Source organism: Haliaeetus albicilla, chromosome 8, assembly GCF_947461875.1.
Source record: "Haliaeetus albicilla chromosome 8, bHalAlb1.1, whole genome shotgun sequence".
In the NCBI taxonomy this organism is placed as follows: Eukaryota; Metazoa; Chordata; class Aves; order Accipitriformes; family Accipitridae; genus Haliaeetus; species Haliaeetus albicilla.
The window spans coordinates 26,831,831-26,851,045 of NC_091490.1; positions in this window are offsets into that span (position 1 = coordinate 26,831,831).

The following is a 19,215-nucleotide window of genomic DNA, read 5'->3' on the forward strand; positions in this document are numbered from 1 at the left end:
AGGAAACAAAATGGGCTTTGTACATTAAATTTCATCATTAGTGAAATTGTTTGCATATTTATCTGTATCTAAAAGTTTTAGCACTATAGTCAATCAATGATTATACGTGAATTACAGAAGTGTTGGAATACTAAGTTGGATTACCCACAAAAGTAATAAGAAAAGACTATACAGTGGGCAGCTGTTGGTACAACAGCAAGACAGTCTTATGAGTTAAGATTTCAATTTCAAGGTATTTAGACATGAAAAAGATATTATCTTTTATTTTTCTCTGACAGTAATTGTCATAGGAAGCACAATGATGTGTTTTCATAAGAATAATATTAATTACTTAAAAGAGCCTGGTTACTTACTAGACCCTCCAATCATTCATTCTAGTTTACATAGTCTATTACTCTAGAGGGTGAAATCCAGAAATCTGCACTCAATATTTATGCAGTCTCAACTGAAATAAAATTCCCAGCAGCTTTAGTAGGACTTCTACCTAAACCAATTTCTGAATAAGGACTTCAGAATCTGGACCCTTGTGGAAATATATAATCTGAATTTAAAAAGAATTGCTCTGAGTATACAGAAAGCTGTAACATTCAGCAGCTGAAGAAGAGAATTCACAGCATCCTAGGTTTTAAATTATTAATTCCTATAAATTTGTTATCCTCTACTTTCCTTCAAAACTTTTCACTATGAAAGAATTTATCTTTGTTGGTGTGGGGTTTCTAGCAGTCAGACTTGCAGTGCTCTTCCTCCAGCTAAGGAAGCAGTGTGGTCTGGTTACTCTTTGCTAACCAGTCCCCTTCTTACATTGTACAACCCCAGTGGACCCCAGGTCAGCTATAACTTATTATGGTAAACAAAGCAATCATCCAGGAATAAGGCTTCATTCTTGTGAATTAACACAGGGCCAGGGCTCTTATGCTCACCTCAGGTGAAGATTGTGTTTTGACTACCTCCAGACTTTAAATGAGCTAGTCGAATAGTTAAAATGATAAATATTACTGGGCTATATGATAATGCTTCTGTATTTGTTGTCACCTGCAATATTTCATGTTTATTTAAAAGTAGTATTCAATATTTGATCTTATATAAGACTAAGCAAGCAAAGAATTTTGTAATAAATACACATGCACACTTTGTCACCATTCTTTGACCTTCTGTGTCTTCTATGTTTTTGAGCAGCACTGATTTGAATTTGGCTAGAAGAATGTTCCTTTGTGTGAATTACTTTTTTTCACAGTAGTCTAAAATAAGACCAGATTGATGTGGAATTTCCTAGCTTTTTTGAGTTTCTTTGACTGTGACAGCTTTCGCTATGGGCAGTACAGCTCCAGTCCAACTAGGTGACAGATTTTCACATTTATATAGAGCCCTATCCGGGTCACCAAATTATAGGTTTGATCAAATGATGATATCCAAAGGATATCTACCCTTGCCCTGCTGCCTTACTGAAACATATTCTCTTTTAGGGTAATTGTCTCATGAAGGTCCAGCCTTTCCCCGTACTTGGGGAAGAGAAATGTTACTAATGTAAATCAAGTTTGCAAGCATCAGTGTTTGATGATTTATGTAGTATGTTGTTTTTACTCTCTGAAAGTTTCTAGATATTTCAGTGTTGGAACAGGGATTAATTCAGAGTATATTAAGTGATTAAAAAAATAAAAATTATCACAGAAAATTTTATTTAATCAAATATTGTGCAAGAAAAACTACTGACTATGGTAATGCTCTCATCTTCCATTGTATATCCTTTGTTCAGATTGTACAATAGTTTGAGTACTGAATTTTATGGTAATATGGGATGGAATGGGTGATAAAATAATGTGCAGTCGTGAATATTTTCAGTATTTGGCATTTAAAAACCAAAATATGACTATTTTGATTAAGCATAGAGGTCACGATATATTTCTGTTTCTCATTTCTATGAGTGTAACTCAGTATATTTTTTTTTCATCAAAACTCATTCTCACAAATTCAGAATCCCAAGTCCTAAAAACGTGGGGTTTAATTGGTTCAGATTTTTGTCGAAAGAAATGTCTTGCAAAAACTTGGGTTAACGAAGAACCTAGTGGAAAAATAAGTGAGAAAACGGACACAATGGCAGGATAAGCACAGCCTATGCATATTTATTTAAGTATACGGGTCTAAACGTGTTGCTGGAAATAACGAACTTTAAAGTGAATATGCTGTATTATTCAGGGAACCATATGGTGCTAACACCTTTACTGCTTGGATCAGTCTACCACTCATATTGACTAGCACGTAAGGAAATGGAGCTTGATCATTCGAAGTCAGTGAGAGGTCTGCCACTGAGTTTGATCAGAAAAAAATAGGAACTTTGCTCCCTGCCTGATACTTTCCACAAAACTTCTGTATTTTGAAAGGTGCCATGCTATGTCTTGACATCTTTGAAAATTTATATATACTTAGAGAAGTAAAAAATTGTAAACATGTGAGAGAATGAAAAGAAAAAACCCACAAAACTAGAATAGTCTCTAAGGCCATGAGGGAAAATGCCTTTATTTATAGCCAATGATTATGGTTTATCTTTTGGTGTTCTTAGTTCTTTCAATCCCCTTGGTCTTAAGTGGTATCAGTAATACAACATATTATCATCCCATATGCATTAGGAAGCTGTAAAAAGTAACTGCCTCTTCTATACCTTTTCTAATAAATTTAAATTAAAAGTGTTCTTTGTTCCTAAGTACAAATAAAATAAGGGAAAATACATTTTTAAAATAAAGTAATTTTTCAATTTTAGTAGTTAAATTGAATTTCCTCTTTCCTATAGTTAGGTGAAAAAAACAGATTAATCTATGTAGATTTCTCTTTTGGCAGCATAGGGAATCCTCCATAATGACCTAAGCAGTTAATGAACAGTCACAGTCTCTTGCGACATGAGGTCATTCCTTCCTAAGATCCATCCTGTCCTGTACTGAAGTCAATTAAGAAAGCCTTTAAAAGATAAAGGTGAGGCACAAAGATTGGAGCATGAATGGTCATTTTTCATTAGCTACTTCTCTGCAGTTTGGAACAACATCGTATAATGTCCAAAAACTGCCTAAAGCCTCTCATGTAGGCAGTGTAGATGTTTCATAAAGAAGTTGTTATATTGAGGGAGAACTAGATCCAAAATGGGATGATATAGAATGAATTCTTACAATCATGCTTTTCTGTTGTTTTCCATAGATGGCCTGGGGTTATATATCAAATTCTTCCCACCAACCTGCCAAATCACAGTATGGGATTATTCAGTGTCTCCTTTCCATGAAATGTTTTGCCACATGCAAACTTTCATCTTACTTCTCGGTGGACTTTTGTGTTCTAATATGCTTACTTTCAAAGGTGTAGGCATTTTCCTAACATATTAACTGCAAGGCAACTTAATCATGTAAATGACAATGTTCAGAGTCACAGGTAATCCTCTGTCTTATGGCACATTTCTTATCAGTGCATGGTTTGATGATGATAGGAATTGGTTTTTATCATATTATAACCTGCAAATTCAGAGCAGTGAAAATAACTTGTATAGGTTGTAATTATAATGGATTTTTTCTCCTCATTGTGTATGGATTACAGCCAGATTGAATTATAATGTCTCTCTGATTTATCTTCTGTGCATTAGGAATGGAGGAAGGTCAAATGTATCCAATAATGTTTTCTCTGTGGAAAGAAGGTACCACAGAGTGAATTGCAGATGCAATTGAGTGACACCAAAAGCCTTGTCATCCTGACTCATAGTTCCAGTGTTAATAGCTATTATCCCTGGACTAGTAGTTTACAGTTAATGTCAAAATGACCTGACATGTTGCTGGCAGTATGAAATATGATCAGCTGATAATGAAGATTACTGTTTGTCTATGAGGTTTCTTGCTCTAACTATATGAATAATTCCTTTGAATGAAAGTGATTTTGTCAGAGGCAAACAGTTTGAGTATAGATGTTTAATGGGATGTAGAAGGAGATGTGGCTGTTCCAGTGCACTAGAGTACTAGTTTCAGAACTTTCTTGATTAGTTTGATTACTTTGAAATCCCAGCTGATCAAATTAATTCCAAACTCATTGTAATTATTGCGAGTATTTCTGCTGACTTCAATAATCTCACAAAGAAGTATTAAAAAAACCAATCAACCAACAACAAAACCTGCACAAATGAAAAACCATATTGTCTGAAAAGACTTAAAAGGAAACCTCCATATTTATTAAATAAAAATTATGGTAAGGTATTTCATCATTGTTCACTTTTCTTGGTTCAAGATTTATTTCATAACTTTTCCGCTCAAAGACTCAAAATTAGAATTTCCCTACTATTTAATGCCTGGTTAAATATTACTTAATACCAGTCACATTTTTATTTTATTCAAATTTTATTCTTATATTGTATCAGATAAATATAAAATATTACCGCTTGCTTTCATTAGGCTAAAATATTTCCTGAGTGATATGCCAGTTGAGATCGGATTGGTGTATATCAGTTCAGTTTCAATAGTATTCCAGAAACCCTCCTTAAGCCTTCCTCCCATGTACCCTACAAACTTTTCAAACTAAACCTGTCTATCTTGGGCAAAGGCACAGGATCTTTAAATAGAATTTAAATGAATTATAGAAAACATTAAATATGACTTCACATTTTTTCCCATTAGTTTGCATTAGATAAATAAAAGAGGCCCTGTATCTTGTATCAAGCTAAACCTGTCTTTATGATTTCTATACTTTCATGTGAGCCCACAGCAAAGGAAAATGGCACATGCTGAGCAACTTTTTATGCTCATGGTAATCTCACTGTGACAGATTTACTTTAATCTGTCAATGATTACTGTTTGACACAGACTTGAATTAATGTTAAGAGAATTAAAAGAATAGGCAAACCTTTTCTCTTTAAAACTCAGGATGCAAAACAGGCAGGGAGTTGAATACCTTTAGCCAAGACAATTAATATATCAAAGAATGTTCCTTAAGCTAGATGCAAAGATCAGGTGCTCTTGCCATGAGGGAGAGGAATTTATTTGGAAAAAAAAATAAATAAAGCCAGGAAAACTAAACTAAAAATGACACTTTCCCCTCTCCCACAAGAATGGGAACTGCAGTAAAAGATGACTAGGTTTACATACAATAGGCATAACCAGACAGAAGCATGATGGATGAATGAATAACCAATTTCTGTAGTAATAATTAAAGACATCAAAGAAGCCAGTCAAACACAACAGAGGTGTGTCTTTTTTTCATAAAGAGAATCTGGAAACAGCAGCTCAGTGCCTGGCAAAGGGTCAAAGGAAAAAGTGACCAAATGAAGAGAGAAGATGCTTTCTTTATGTCTAAGATTTTGGCTTACACTCAGTGTCTTTCTATATAATTGATCCAGTGTCTATTGAAGTGGAAAAGCTTACATTGACTTGAATGCTGCTGATGGAGTAATGGTCTGGTCAAATTTGTGACATCCCCTTCTCTAAGGGATAATGTTGGAAGATTCGCTGGTTTCAGTTAGTCACTGTAAGGGTCTGTGTTGAATATCACTGATGTTTAGATGGTTACACTTGCTTCCAGATCCAGGAGACTGCAACTGTGCAGTATTCATAGGACAGAGGAGGATTTACGTATGAGTCTCCCAGCCAGGAAACTCACTTTCAGGTTGGCATTGTATTAATTTTTCCTTTTAACTAGGTAGAACCAGGAACACGATGATACTGTTATCAGCATGGTTGTAAACGTTGTGTTCCATAAACCTGATGCACAAAACTGGTCTGCCTGGTCATCAGGAAGCTCTTGCGTGGGTGAATGTTCATTGAGCTAAATCCTAAAGAATGCTTGTTGAGTTGTACTTGGACAAATCTCCAAATGAAGCTAGGACGTATTTCCCTTGAATACCCACTTCTGAATTTTGTCTGTTTTGCTTTGGAAAAATACTGATTTGGCAATATTTATAGAAGGGCTATTTTGAGGTTTCATGAAAATTTTGGAAAAAAGCAATGCCTGTCCCTCATGTTTTTGCTAGAAAAAAATAATTTCCAGAAGCAAATTATCATGTTAAGTTTTTTGTTTACTTATTTTCATGTCAAGGTTAAAAGAGTAGAGCATACTGGAGTTAGGAAACCTCAGTGTTGGCATGAGGTAAAGTACACCAGCATAACATTTCTGCAGCAATCACAACTAATAAGTTCAAAAACATATCACCTAAGGTTATTGTACCCTTGACTTGATGTAAACCTTAATGTAAAGCTTAATGCAGAAACAATCATTTAATACTGTTAAACTTCATCCTTGTTAAATCACATATCGCTAATGAGTTTTTGACTGCAAGTTTGGCTATGTAAATTGTCAGATTTCTTCTGCATTCATACAGTAAGAACAGATATCAGGGTAAAAATACAAATGTTATGGTAACTTCTGCACCTTAGGTTAAATAAATGCATATAATTTTCCTTTTTACTAAAAAATCACTGCTAGTAAATAAAAAAGAAAACACAAGCAAACAGAAGAAAATGGAAGATGGAATATTTGAACAAGTACATGCAAAATAATTATTCAACACTGCAGACTAGTCTTTTGCAAAGCCTTAAATAATATATGCAGAGAGATTAGAAATCCCTGGCAAGGAAGTTTTGAATTTTGTCCTATATGCCCCTCCCCAATATTTTCTTTGGAGCTTGCTCAAATTTATAGCATGACGTATCTTTTAGTCTAATTCAAAATGGGGTTTTTACATCAAAAACTGTAGCCAAGCCAATACTTTTTCTTAAACTGGTTGTTCAAAAGGAAGAAAATGTTAAAATTTGTTGTTTAAAACCATACTGGCTCATGTTAGTCAAGGTGCAACACTACTTTTTTTTTTTTTTTCTTCCTTGTTGCTTTTTTTTTTAAAAGAAAACCAACCCAGAATGTGTACATTGAGAAATTTCAAATGACCTTTTTGTGAGGTAGTTTTGAAATAAACTTCTGTCCTCATAATATATTTTTTAAAAAGCTAGCAGTATGTATGTATGTATTTCTAGTATTGTTACATTCAGTGGAAATATTTTTTCTCTAAAAAATAATAAAAACCCCAGCTGTTTTTCTTTAGGAAATGGATGGCCATCCACTAGTTAAAAATCCAGCAATTCTACTAGTGAATGGCACAAACTTTTTGTGTTACAAAAATTCTTTAGCTGAATTACAAAATATGTGAAGGAAAGTGCAGAATGATCAGGGGTTAGAAAGAAAACTAGAAAACAAAGGTATAAAGACATACTATATTAAGCCCTGAGGCAGCGCACCTTATTTATACAACAGAGAATGTCTACAGAATAAGCAACCAGCACAACAGAGGTATGACTAAAAGATAGGTATGAATCAGTAGATTTGTATTCTTCTCACATTATCCCTCTTCCCAAAAGCAGAGAAAAATGAAAGAACCCCCTCCTGAGCTTTCTCACCCATTCATCCTTTTCAAATCTGATGCTCACAGTTACGATAGTTAAATTTTAGCTTTAGGCAACCCAGGGTACTAATCTTACATGACCTCTTCCAAACTAAATCATGCCCTCATGACTCATTTACTTTTCCTCTCTTATGTTTTTTCTCTTGGAGGAAACTGTATCCAAGGTGTCTCTATATGATGATAATAATAATAATAATAATAATAATAATAATAATACCAAAATAAAGATCTAGAACCTCTATCTTGTTGCTGTCTAAACCTAAAGAGTTAGAGCATAGGTTTCCATGTCATGGGATCTGGATTATTTCTAGCTCAGTCTTCCTGCTTCAATTTAGTTGCATGGAAGGACATTTTCTAAATATCAGGTTTGTAACTACCCTTGAGTGCCAATAAATCAATATCTAATTGCAGTGCTGTTAAAATCAATTGACTAATTTGTGTTTAAGGTTTTCATAGGGAGGCAACGGCAAGGAATGGAAAGCACCATCTCTGCCATGATAAAACATGCTCAGCAACACAGGTTTACAGAAGCTCAAGGTGGCAGAGAAATCGACATTCCAGCAAGTGGCTTTGTCTCTAAAAATACCTCAGGTATTTTATCACTAATATTCAGTGTAGATCTTCTAGCTTTTCCCCAAATGTAGTACGTGCAGATTACTTGGATGTTTGTATATATGGGTTTGAGCTTTTCACCAGGAAAAAACCACAACGCAACCATTCATATTTCCTGTGCTAGAAGACATATTGTCATAACCAGTTAGTGCATCTATGGCCTTAAATGTTCTTTTCTGTGCAGCTGGGGTTTGAGAAGGACTCCAGTGATTCGTAGGCCTTGTCCTGGATCTTGTGTGAGAGCACATTAACCTTGGTGGAATATGTTAAAAGAACAGGGTCTTGACCTTGCAAACGTTACTGAGTGTGCCAAGCTTTCCCTGTAGGACTCCCTGCATCTCCCTTGAATACTATCTGAAACCATATACGGGAGTATTGATTTTGCAGATGGAATAATGTTAGGATACAAATTATATTCTGCTAAATATTTTGCCTTTTCAATGTAATACAATAGCACTGCAATCTGCTTTCAGCTGTGATTGGAGTTAAAACATGAGTACGGTGGGCTTGTATAAAGTATTGTTGCTTTTACCCAACTTCCTTCGGTTTAAATATTCTTATTTTGCCTTTGTAATTAATGACAATGTTTTTTTCTCATGTTTTGTATCTATGGTTGGGCAATGACAGAAACAAATGCCGTATCTGATGAACCTGAAAGTGAAAGTAGGTGGGAGCAAATTTGCCAAGAGTCTTATTCCAGCTGACAGGTGTGCCTCTTGTGACATTAATAATGCTTCAAGAGTATTGATATAAATCAAGCTATAGCAAGAAGCAAGCCATAGACAGGATGGGGAACCATTGGCTCTGCTGATTATTATCCCCAGAGCTGATAGTGAGACTGCAGCTTTCAGCTGTGAGTACCTTCCTCTTTATCCTGGGAACTTGTACAACAATCATGTTTCATGTCTGCCTGTGTATAATGAATCACATCAGGCATCCCCAGGGCTAAATCAGAAAACTTGATTTAAAGTTTGATCCAAAATCCTGTGGTGTTAAAAAAAATATTTTCATTGACTTTGGTGGGCTCAATCTCAGCATGTCACTGGCACTTACTTCTCTGGCTACTTTTATGCCTTGGGAGGTCCACATTTCCAGAGCACTTTGAAATCAAAATACCAGCTTGATCCTCCAGAACTTATATAAGAAAGCCCATATTAAGCTTCAACAAATAAGTTTGTAGCTGGGAATCTTGCAGAGTTTATGTGCAACTTAAGTTGGTTATAGGCCTTATGTTGCTTCTGCAAGCAAGGGCAAATATTAGCTCCTCTGGGCGCTGCTGAGCCTCTCTCTTGTCTTTTGTCATTAGTGAAGTGCTCACTCTAAGAGATTAGTAAAGAACAGGGTGATCTACAAGCTGCATAATGGAAAGGAATGAGACTCAGGCCAAAGTAGGTGCAGTACTGTGTCAGAGTCCCTGCCTAATGATGAGGTGCCTTTTGGAATTGAAGGGCATTTCCGTTCCTGAATGTAGCATTCTGTTCCTAAAATATGTATTTTAACACCTGCTGCTGCTGATTCTGCTTTTCTGATGTCCCATGGTTAAGACAGCAAACACCAGAGGATAATACTCTGCCAGGAGCTACTCTGCCTGCACTTTTTCCTCCATGAAAGATGTACGAAGGTCGAAAGATTTCAAGGGAGTTTTGTGGACAAGAGAGCTGCTATATTCCTGTAGTGGAAGATGACTGCCACAGTAACAGAAAAGAAACTGGCAGTTTCATTTCTTTGTGCATGTTCTTGCAGAGGCCTCGTTTTCCACTAGTGTGTGTGTGTCTCTCCTGGCAGAGAAAGTTTTGTAACTAAAGCCATTTTTTCCTCTGGACTAGCAGTCAAACTCTGGTCCCTTAACCTTCTGCCCAGCCCCTCTCTGTCCACTGCCTCTCTTTTCTTTCTCACTCGTCTCAGTCTGTTTCCTCACTTAAGCCCCCTTGTAAAGGGCTCTTCTTTCCTCTTCTCCCTTTCCTGACAGCTTTTACTCCTGGAAGCTGTGTGCAAACTGTTCCCTGACACGTGCATGAGCCCTTTCTTTGCCTTGCTAAATGTGTAGCCTCTATTACAGCAGTATATAGTCTCTAAGCAAAGGCATAATCTTTTCAATTAACAGTGAAATTTGCTATAAATTCTAGAGGAGTAATTCCCTCTTTGAGGTACTTGATGTCAGCATCAGTTAGATCTGTGTACCAAAGAGGGACGTTGCTCTAAATCTGAACACCGAGGATACTAAATGGATGGAAAGAATGCTGTCTAGCCCTTGAACTTCCCAGGAAACCCTCATTTACTTCCATCAGGATATTGAGAAAAGGAAATGAAATGGCTTAACGTCTGCACTCTCTTTACTGAACTGTAGTTGCTGAGTTTAACGTAGCATTTATGCCTAACAGAATAAATCAGCTGTGCAGCATGTTGAGCTTCTGATTATAATAAGATAGGACAATAACCAGTAAGACATGAAGCTACAACTCCAACAATGTGGTAGGACTGAAATAGGAAAAAAAAAACCCAAACGCCTCTATCCTTGAGGAAAATGGGCCTTGTGGAGACCTTGAATATCCATTTCGCCACTCTGCAGTGAGGCAAGACAAGCAACTGTTACTGTGTCTTTCAGGACAAGATTTCTGATCACAGCTATTACAAAATGCTCAAACTCCATAGCAGGGAAACTTCTTTCCACATCTGTGTCTGCCTTCATGGTAAACATTTGAAATATTGCCCTCAAAACAATTCTTTGGGTTGTACCGTTTAGTACATGTTTCTGATGTTAATAGTCTTAAACTTTATGTTTTTCAGATGTGGGCAAGTTTCTCCTACATTCTTGGACTCCAACCAAATTCCCTTCACTCTTGGTTTACCTTCAGCAGGTCCTTATGTTTCCAGGGAACAGACGATGCCAATTTGAGAAGGGTTTAGCCTCATTTGAAGTTCTCTATCAAACTATGCCTTCCTCTGTTCCCCTAACAATTTCTTCCCCCTCACTTGATGAAATGAAAGAAGAATTTGTGACTTATTATTACACATATTATACTGTTAAATTGTCTTTTTCACAGACTACAGACTATCATTAAACATTTTGCTATTTTATATTATTAATTTCCTTTTTTTTCCTTTAAATGTAAATAAATCCCTCACAACAATATCAGATGATGGATTCTCTTCATTTATATAACCTTGCCTTTACCAGGTGCATTTATCCCAGGAAGGCCTGGCAAGCCCGAGGGTTCTCATTTTTCTTGTAATCTCCTTTCATTGGCATCTAAAGTGGCATTAAGCACACAGACATTTTGACCTTGAAGTCTTCTTGATAGAACAGAAAAGCAAGACCCCTTAAATAATAAAAGAGGCAGTCCATAGTTTTATGGTTATAAAATAAGAACCCATTTCTTTTCAAATGCTGTGGTGATTTTTCAGTGTCTACATTTGCTGTCCCTTTGGAGAATTACAAGTTTGTTTCCTTCATCTCCTGAAAACACAACTGAAGTCTAGAAGGCATCTTCTTTTTTAAAAAATACACCCTATTTTAATTTCTGGAAATGCAAGTTTTCTTTCCCCATCTATACCCTTCCTTTCTTCCAATATTAAACATGCCTCTTTTTCCATTACTTTTTATTTTCTTGAGAAAATGCTTTGTGTTTTATGCAATCATGTTCCCTTTTGACTAAAGATCCTGTAGCATTTTGGATATTCGGTATTAGTCCTTAACTGGTCAGTGCACAGAGTTTATAAATACTATATTAGCTTTCTCTAACAAAAAGAATCAAAATGTCCTATTCTTATTAAGAATACAGTGATGAAAACTCATGTAATTTACTTTTGGTACAGTCTCTCATTAAGAGAAATAGAAAGCTGATTTTATAGTCTGAATCTGTACCTTGATAATATAATAGCATATGTCTCATTGACAGAACACAATAAAATATACTTCATTGATACAACACCCCAGTTTCATTTTTAATAAGTAAAGAGTTCACAGTATTCCAGACAATTCATTCTATGATCAAAGTGTTGGCAGAGACTTTTAAAAAACGTTGCCTGCTGGACATTTTCTGCTATGTTTCTCTATGGCACATAAAGCATTTTAGGACTGATTACTGCTGTTGCCTTTAGAAACCATGGCTTGGAAAACTGGAAAGAGAACAGTTCAGGTCCTGCCATTGCAGTTATGTGGCAATGACTTCTCTAGGGCCAGGGAGCAGCAGAGTGTCTGCAGCTCTTCAGGATGGCTCCATATCTTCGAAGAGAATGACCCCAGCACAGCGTGACAGAAACCTCACCATGAGCTCACGATCCTGAGCTCACCAAAGCAGCAAGCTTACCATCTCATGTGCCTCTTCTGGGGAGAGGGGCAAGTTAGAAAGAACTGGTTGCTTTTAAAAGGGACTGAAATCTCCCTTTTATTCATGCATACCAAATTGCATTACCCATGACAAGAGGATACAGAAGGATGTTGGGGGGGAGGTTTACAGAGCCTGCAAAATTGTATTTTAGATATTAGTTACAGCCTGTGAACGATTGTTTTGATGTAGAAAACTTTTCTTCAGTGAACCTTCTCCTGAAGCAAGTGTTATGCCAGTATCACTGTGTGAGTGTACCAACCCTTAAAAAACTGACAATGGCACAGCTCGATGGCCTGTGTAAGCTTCTTGTCCCTTAAATGACAAGGTATGAGAAATTTTTATTCTCCCTCTGTGCTTCTTTTTTTCACACTCACCTGTTCATTCTTCACATTCTTGGCTCCATTTTCATCCTATATCTCACTGGAGTTTCTCTCTGCTCCCTCACTGATCGTTCATTTGTAGTCTCTCCTAAGCAGAATAACAGTCAAGTGACATTCAGTTTTGTACCAATCTTTTCAAAACAGAGTGTTCCAGCTGATTCGAAATTAAGCAGCTTGAATATACTATCTACAAATCCATACACAGATGTGTTACAGATAAATCAAAATTAAAACATTTGAGGAATTGTTTTTAAAATTGCAGCATGCATATGAATTTGCAAGGATAGCCCTTAGCCTTGAAAAAACCTTCACTGGAATTAAAATTGCAGTTGACTAATCCCACGAGCAGATACCCTGCAGATACTAAATAATTTTTAATTTTGCAGAATATGGACCTTTTTACGATACATAGGACAAAATTGCTGAGACTGGATGTTTATCCTGTATTGTAAAAATATGTACAATTATGTTGTTTGTTCATGTTTTTGTATGTCTGTGAATTACATGCATGTAAAGATTAAATAGGTAACATTTAAATAGGAAATTTGTGTGCATGTAGAATCCCATTCCACAGTACCACCATAGATGATATCACTGTCTCCAGACTATCCATCCGTCTCCTTCTTCAGCAAATCACTTAACAAGTGGCTAAGTCTTTCAGTTCCATTTAAATGTATACTTCTAAGCACATGTTTATGTACTCTGATATAGATAAAAGTGGTTTATAGTCTGAATTAAGATATATGGGTGTGATGCTGTAGCACTGAAGTTTAATTATTGACTTTAGCAGTCAATGAGTATTAATGGTTGAAAGCTGGGACCTCATTTATACCTGCAAATTCAGTTAGCCTTTCCCAGCAAAAAATTTTAGATATAAAAAGCTTCATCTGCATTTCTAAAATATAATCTTAAAATGTGGCCATGTCAAAATCAACTCCTGAAGCGTTATACAAAGTCAGATACCTCATCTAGTGTGTCTAATAGTTCAGAATATGTGTATGTATCATGAATCATAGTTATAATAATTCTGGCTTATTTCACTTGTATAATGCTACGTATGTGAGCTAAAGGCCTGGATTCTATGGTGTGTGTAACCAGACCAGGGTAAATACTGAGAAATGCTTTATCCATAGTTGTCATCTCTAGCTGATTCTTTTGCATTAAAACTACTTTCACAGTAATGTCTTCAGAAAAATGTTGTTAACCAACCATTTGGATTATCATATGAAACAAGTCATGTTATTTTACCTTCTCACACAAGACTTAAATCTCTCTTGAAAGACATAGTTAATTTTTAATGATTTTTCTCCAGGACCAGCCTAACTTTTTAAAACTAAAGCTGATAATAGCCCATGAACGAATGACATAAATTGAAATGTACTTTTTTTCTTCAAGGTGATTGATGTAATTTTGAATTAAACTGACCTTTTTTAGAAATGTTTTGACTATAATGATTTCCTGTCCTTTTTGCTCAGCAATCAGAACAGCAGAACTGGCATAAGCCTGTTTCAGCTGCTTGATGTTAATGCTTGAAGGAAAGTGAGCTGCACAGTATTCATGTCTGTAGGATGGTGGCAGTGAATACAGGTACGTACCAGCATCAATAAACCACAGAAATTTAGAATCCTAACCTGAGAGGTTAGTATGGAAGGGGACCTGGGCCTCACAGGACTGAAAATACAGTCAAATTGCTATCCTGAATTTAATTATGTTACATTAAATTTCTTTGGAAGAAGTTTTGTTCTCAGGTTAATTGTGTTTGTGATGTGTATGGGCTGATGCATGTTTTTATATAGGCAGACTGATCTCGATACTGTTGGAAGTCTGGCATCTAGAAAAAACTGTAATTTATGCTTGTAAATAATACCTGTTATATAGTTATAAAAACATACCTGCATCTCTGTGAAACTGACTGATAGCTCCTTATATGAAACCACCTTATTTTGAGTTTTCCTAATAGAAGTAATAAGGATGGCAGTGATCTTTTGGAGTCTCTGGATGAATGTTATATTAAAGATATTTCCATTTAAAAGGGAAAAGTATGGGTAAATTTTACTGAATGGAAATTTATTCTAAAAAACATAAGCAAAAACTTTATACCATTCAGTTAAACACAGTTACAAAAAAAAAAAAAAAAGGTCCATTCCCATTTGAAAAAAGAATTCAGAGCAGTCCTAAGACTAAGGTGAGACAGGTGCTTGGATTAGATGCCCCCTATGACCCTTCTGGTTTTAGAATATGTAGGCAGTACTGCAGGCTTATTTTCATTTGAACACTGTTAGAATATTGTATCCATACAGGCAGTATACTAAGCAAGACAAACTCACTATGGCAGTTCTTTCTTTTTTTCCCCCTTAGTTTTATTTCCTTAGTTTTCACTGTAGAGAAGAAAATAACCTTTAACATGTAAAGCCATGTTTATTATCTCCTGTTTGTAGGAGGAGAAGTAGCAAAATTATTTCTGTGATATTCTTTCAACTGTGAAGTGCACTTTTTCATCATAATCCTGTAATCTTAATGTTTTAGTAGATAAATCAGAAATACAGATTATAACAGAATTGACAGGATCTGTTTAAAAATAAGGTTGCAATTACAAGCTATCCTACTACCAGGATTTATTTCATAGAGCATATGGCTTCTCTAATTAAGAAGAACACTTTTATTTTTTTATCTTTTAATCTTTTAATCTGCATATAATACTTTAAGTTCTATTCATGTATTACCAAACTTGTCAAAAGGCCTGCTTTTGCACCTGAATTTTGGCTCTTTTTCAACGCCCTTTTGTTAAAGGCTGAAATTAAAAAAAAGAACATGACATACAATAATATTTATCTTTGAAGCTAATGCTGGACTCTGTTTTATAATTCTTCTCTTATTCTAACTCTTTTAAGTTTGTAATCCAGAAGTTTAGTGCTTCTATCTGTTTGAAAGTGTTCAGCTAATGTTTATCCTTTATTTATGGCTGCTGTTTCTCATTTCTTAGGTCTATAGGATGATGCATTTATTACACAATTATTACTGTGTCAGGTATCCTGAACATAATTTGAATAATAACTTTAAGAATAGCTGTGGTTGTTGCAGTGAAGTATAGAACATAGTTTGCCCCTTTAGAAAGCAATGTTCTGTCTTTTGCTCTATTGTCTACATAGTGAGAAAAATTCCAAGAGTTTGAGTAAACTAACAATCTAGGAGCTATATTTTATGAGAAAATAGGCTAGGGTTTACTCCAGAATTTTAGTCTTCCTTGCTTTGCTAACCATATCTATTAGAAGGCCCACATCTTGCCAGATGTTAATCAGCATGAATACTTGGTAGCCAGATTATGTTTTGGTTTATTGTCTATGCCGGATGGAAAAGGATTAAAGGAGCTTTTTATAAGTATATCCAACTCTGGAGATCAATAAGATTCTGGTGCTGAACGAGGGTCTTGCTGGGTCATGGAGCAGAAAGGGTATACCAAATTATACTAAGCTAAGAAAAGAAATCAGCATAGTCCTGTGCACAAGGCTTTAGGAAAAAATGTCTCTCCTTGATGCACCATTCTATGTTTACTCCTCTTCACTGCAGGATGTCTCTGTGTGTTGTACACTGACCAGCAACCCAGCTACAGGGCAGGTCCAAAGATGACATAGCTACAGACAAAGCCCCGAAAGAAAAAGGCCTCAAAATGTCTCAGAAAAGCTAGACAATAAGGTTTGACATGTATTTCTTAAAGCTGATCCTATGACACCTTGAGCAGCTGCTGCTGATCCTGTGTAGCTTTTGACCGTTCATATAACTTCTGGAGTATTTAGCCTTTTACAGTTGGAAATTGTTGGTACCTCTGGGAAATGAGGTTAGATGCTACCCAGAAGTTCCCCTTGCCCTTCCCCAGGAAGCAATGGCTTATCAACTAATAAGTCTTGCTTTGTCTACCTCCAGCCTGCTACCCTTCCATTAAATAGGACTTAGTGGACAGGTCATCCTTCTGTTTTCAATGGGATTACTCATGTGAAAACCACTTTATATAGGAAAGGTAACAGAACTGGCATCTAAATTGCCCACAGCCTGGTTGTTATGACATTAGCTTTTACTGTCTTGGATTTACCCACAACTATATTGTTCCAAATTGTGGCATAATTCAGGCTTGATAGAAAGATTTAGAAAAAAAAAAAAAAAGAATTTGCTCTTGTTTGAATTCCAACATCCTTCCAGTTATTAAAAAAACCCAACCCAAAACCCTAAGCAAATAAAATCCCCAAACAAAAAAAAAGTAGAAAAGTCATGGAAATTTCAGATCATTGATATCTTTCTCTTATTATGTGGGACAAAGCAAACCTACTCAGTACTCTTATGTTTATTAATTCATATGTTAGGCATTCTTGTAATCAATTTTTTTTTGGTAATAACAAGTCCAGCCTGTCCTCTTTGTACTTCTTCTGTACATTGGCTTATCAACAAATCATTCAAATGATCTTAGTCATCTACGGCAATGTGAAGAAGCTATTCTTTGCCTCCACTGTCAAATCTGCTTCTAAAGTTAGCTGTTCACAGGTACATGAATATTTATACAGATGACATTTTCAAGGCTTCTTTGGCCCTAGATTCTTAATGGAGAATAATATTCCAGTTTAAATCAGTTACAATTATTTTCTTTTAATTTAGTATGAAACGTTATCACTGCATATAAACTAATGCTTGTACAGAAAGGTAAAACTGAGGATGCTCATTTTAGCTGAAGATGTTGAGAATTATTGATTTGGTTTGACACCTAGTAATGTAATCATATGCCAAAATGCAAAAATTATAAGCAAGTTATAAACATTGGTGAACTGTAAATAAAAGCAGATTTAATAAGGTGCTCTAAGCTGCTAGTTGCCTTCTTAAATTGAAATCTGAAGAGTCATGCAAGATGTCTTTAAGCAAAGTCACATAAGGTATAAATTTTGTGAGGGTATTCTTTAATGATGTCAGTAAAGAGGAAGGAGGCATTGAGCTATATTCTTTACAACACTGGAGCTGCCGATGTCTACAGTTGAAGATTTACCCCATTATTGCATTGTAAGTTGTCCTCGTTTCAGGTGGGATAGAGTTAATTGTCTTCCTATTAGCTGGTACAGTGCTATGTTTTTGAGCTAGGTATGAGAAGAATGTTGATAACGCTGATGTTTTCAGTTGTTGCTCAGTAATGTTCAGTCTGAAGTCAAGGCTTTTTCAGCTTCTCATGCCCAGCCAGCGAGAAAGCTGGAGGGGCACAAGAAGTTGGCACAGGACACAGCCAGGGCAGCTGACCCAAAGTGGCCAACGGTGTATTCCATACCATGGGACGTCACATCTAGTATAGGAACTGGGGGGAGTGGGGGCGGGGGGATCGCCGCTCCGGGACTGGCTGGGTGTCGGTCGGCGGGTAGTGAGCAATTGCACTACGCATCATTTGTACATTCCAATCCTTTTATTATTACTGTTGTCATTTTATTAGTGTTATCATTATTAGTTTCTTCTTTTCTGTTCTATTAAACTGTTCTTATCTCAACCCAGGAGTTTTACTTCTTTTCCCAATTTTCTCCCCCATCCCACTGGGTGGGGGGGGGGTGAGTGAGTGGCTGCGTGGTGCTTAGTTGCTGGCTGGGGTAAAACCACAATATACGTGCACTTTGCATTCAAGTCCTGGATCTGACCACGTTCCTTCTGTATCACCTCAGATTCTCATTGGGAAAAGGGCTATAACAAACACTGCACTGAGATCTGTTGACATGTGTCATACTTGATCAGTTATCTGTAAAATGTACAGAGGTCTACACATGAATGGCACTTAGAAAGTTACAGCATATTCACAAATAAGTGATTTTTCAAAAGAAACCTTTAAAGAAGGGTGCTCCTGCTATGTCATCCTTTCTCTGCAGCATCTTAAAACCCCATGCCCAGGGTCATCTTCAAAAGCCAAATTTGTGAGTAAGCATGAGAGAGATTTGTCAAGCTGCTGTCCACAAAGTACTTAACAACCTACACAGTGAAAGATGGAGGACCAAAACAGATGGTTATAGCTTGAACATTTATTAGATTTCAACTATCAATTTGTTTAAAAGGGGTTTAAAAAGGTTATGTTGTTTAAATAAGGTAACATGTAATTAATATGAGACTCAGGAACTGTCTCATTTGGTCATATTGGAATATTACAGAGACAATATTTTATTATATATGTGTGTGTGTATATCTGCAAAATACCTACAAATAGTACAGTGGCTGAAATTGATGGCTCTCTCTAGCATCGCAGGGCCTGTTGTGTGAACTCCCTGAAAAGGAGCCTTTGTTTCCATAGGCAACAGAGCCGCTGTGGCACTATGGATCAAACACATCTGGATTTACTTTTATGCCTCTGAGGTAAACAGTTGCCTGCTGCACTACATAAATACTGAAAGAAAAACTATCTCGGTAAAAGACCTGACCAGCATGAACTGAGGGTAACTGCTGGCTGCTGAGAAGAGCCTAGCTCAGGCAGCTCTGT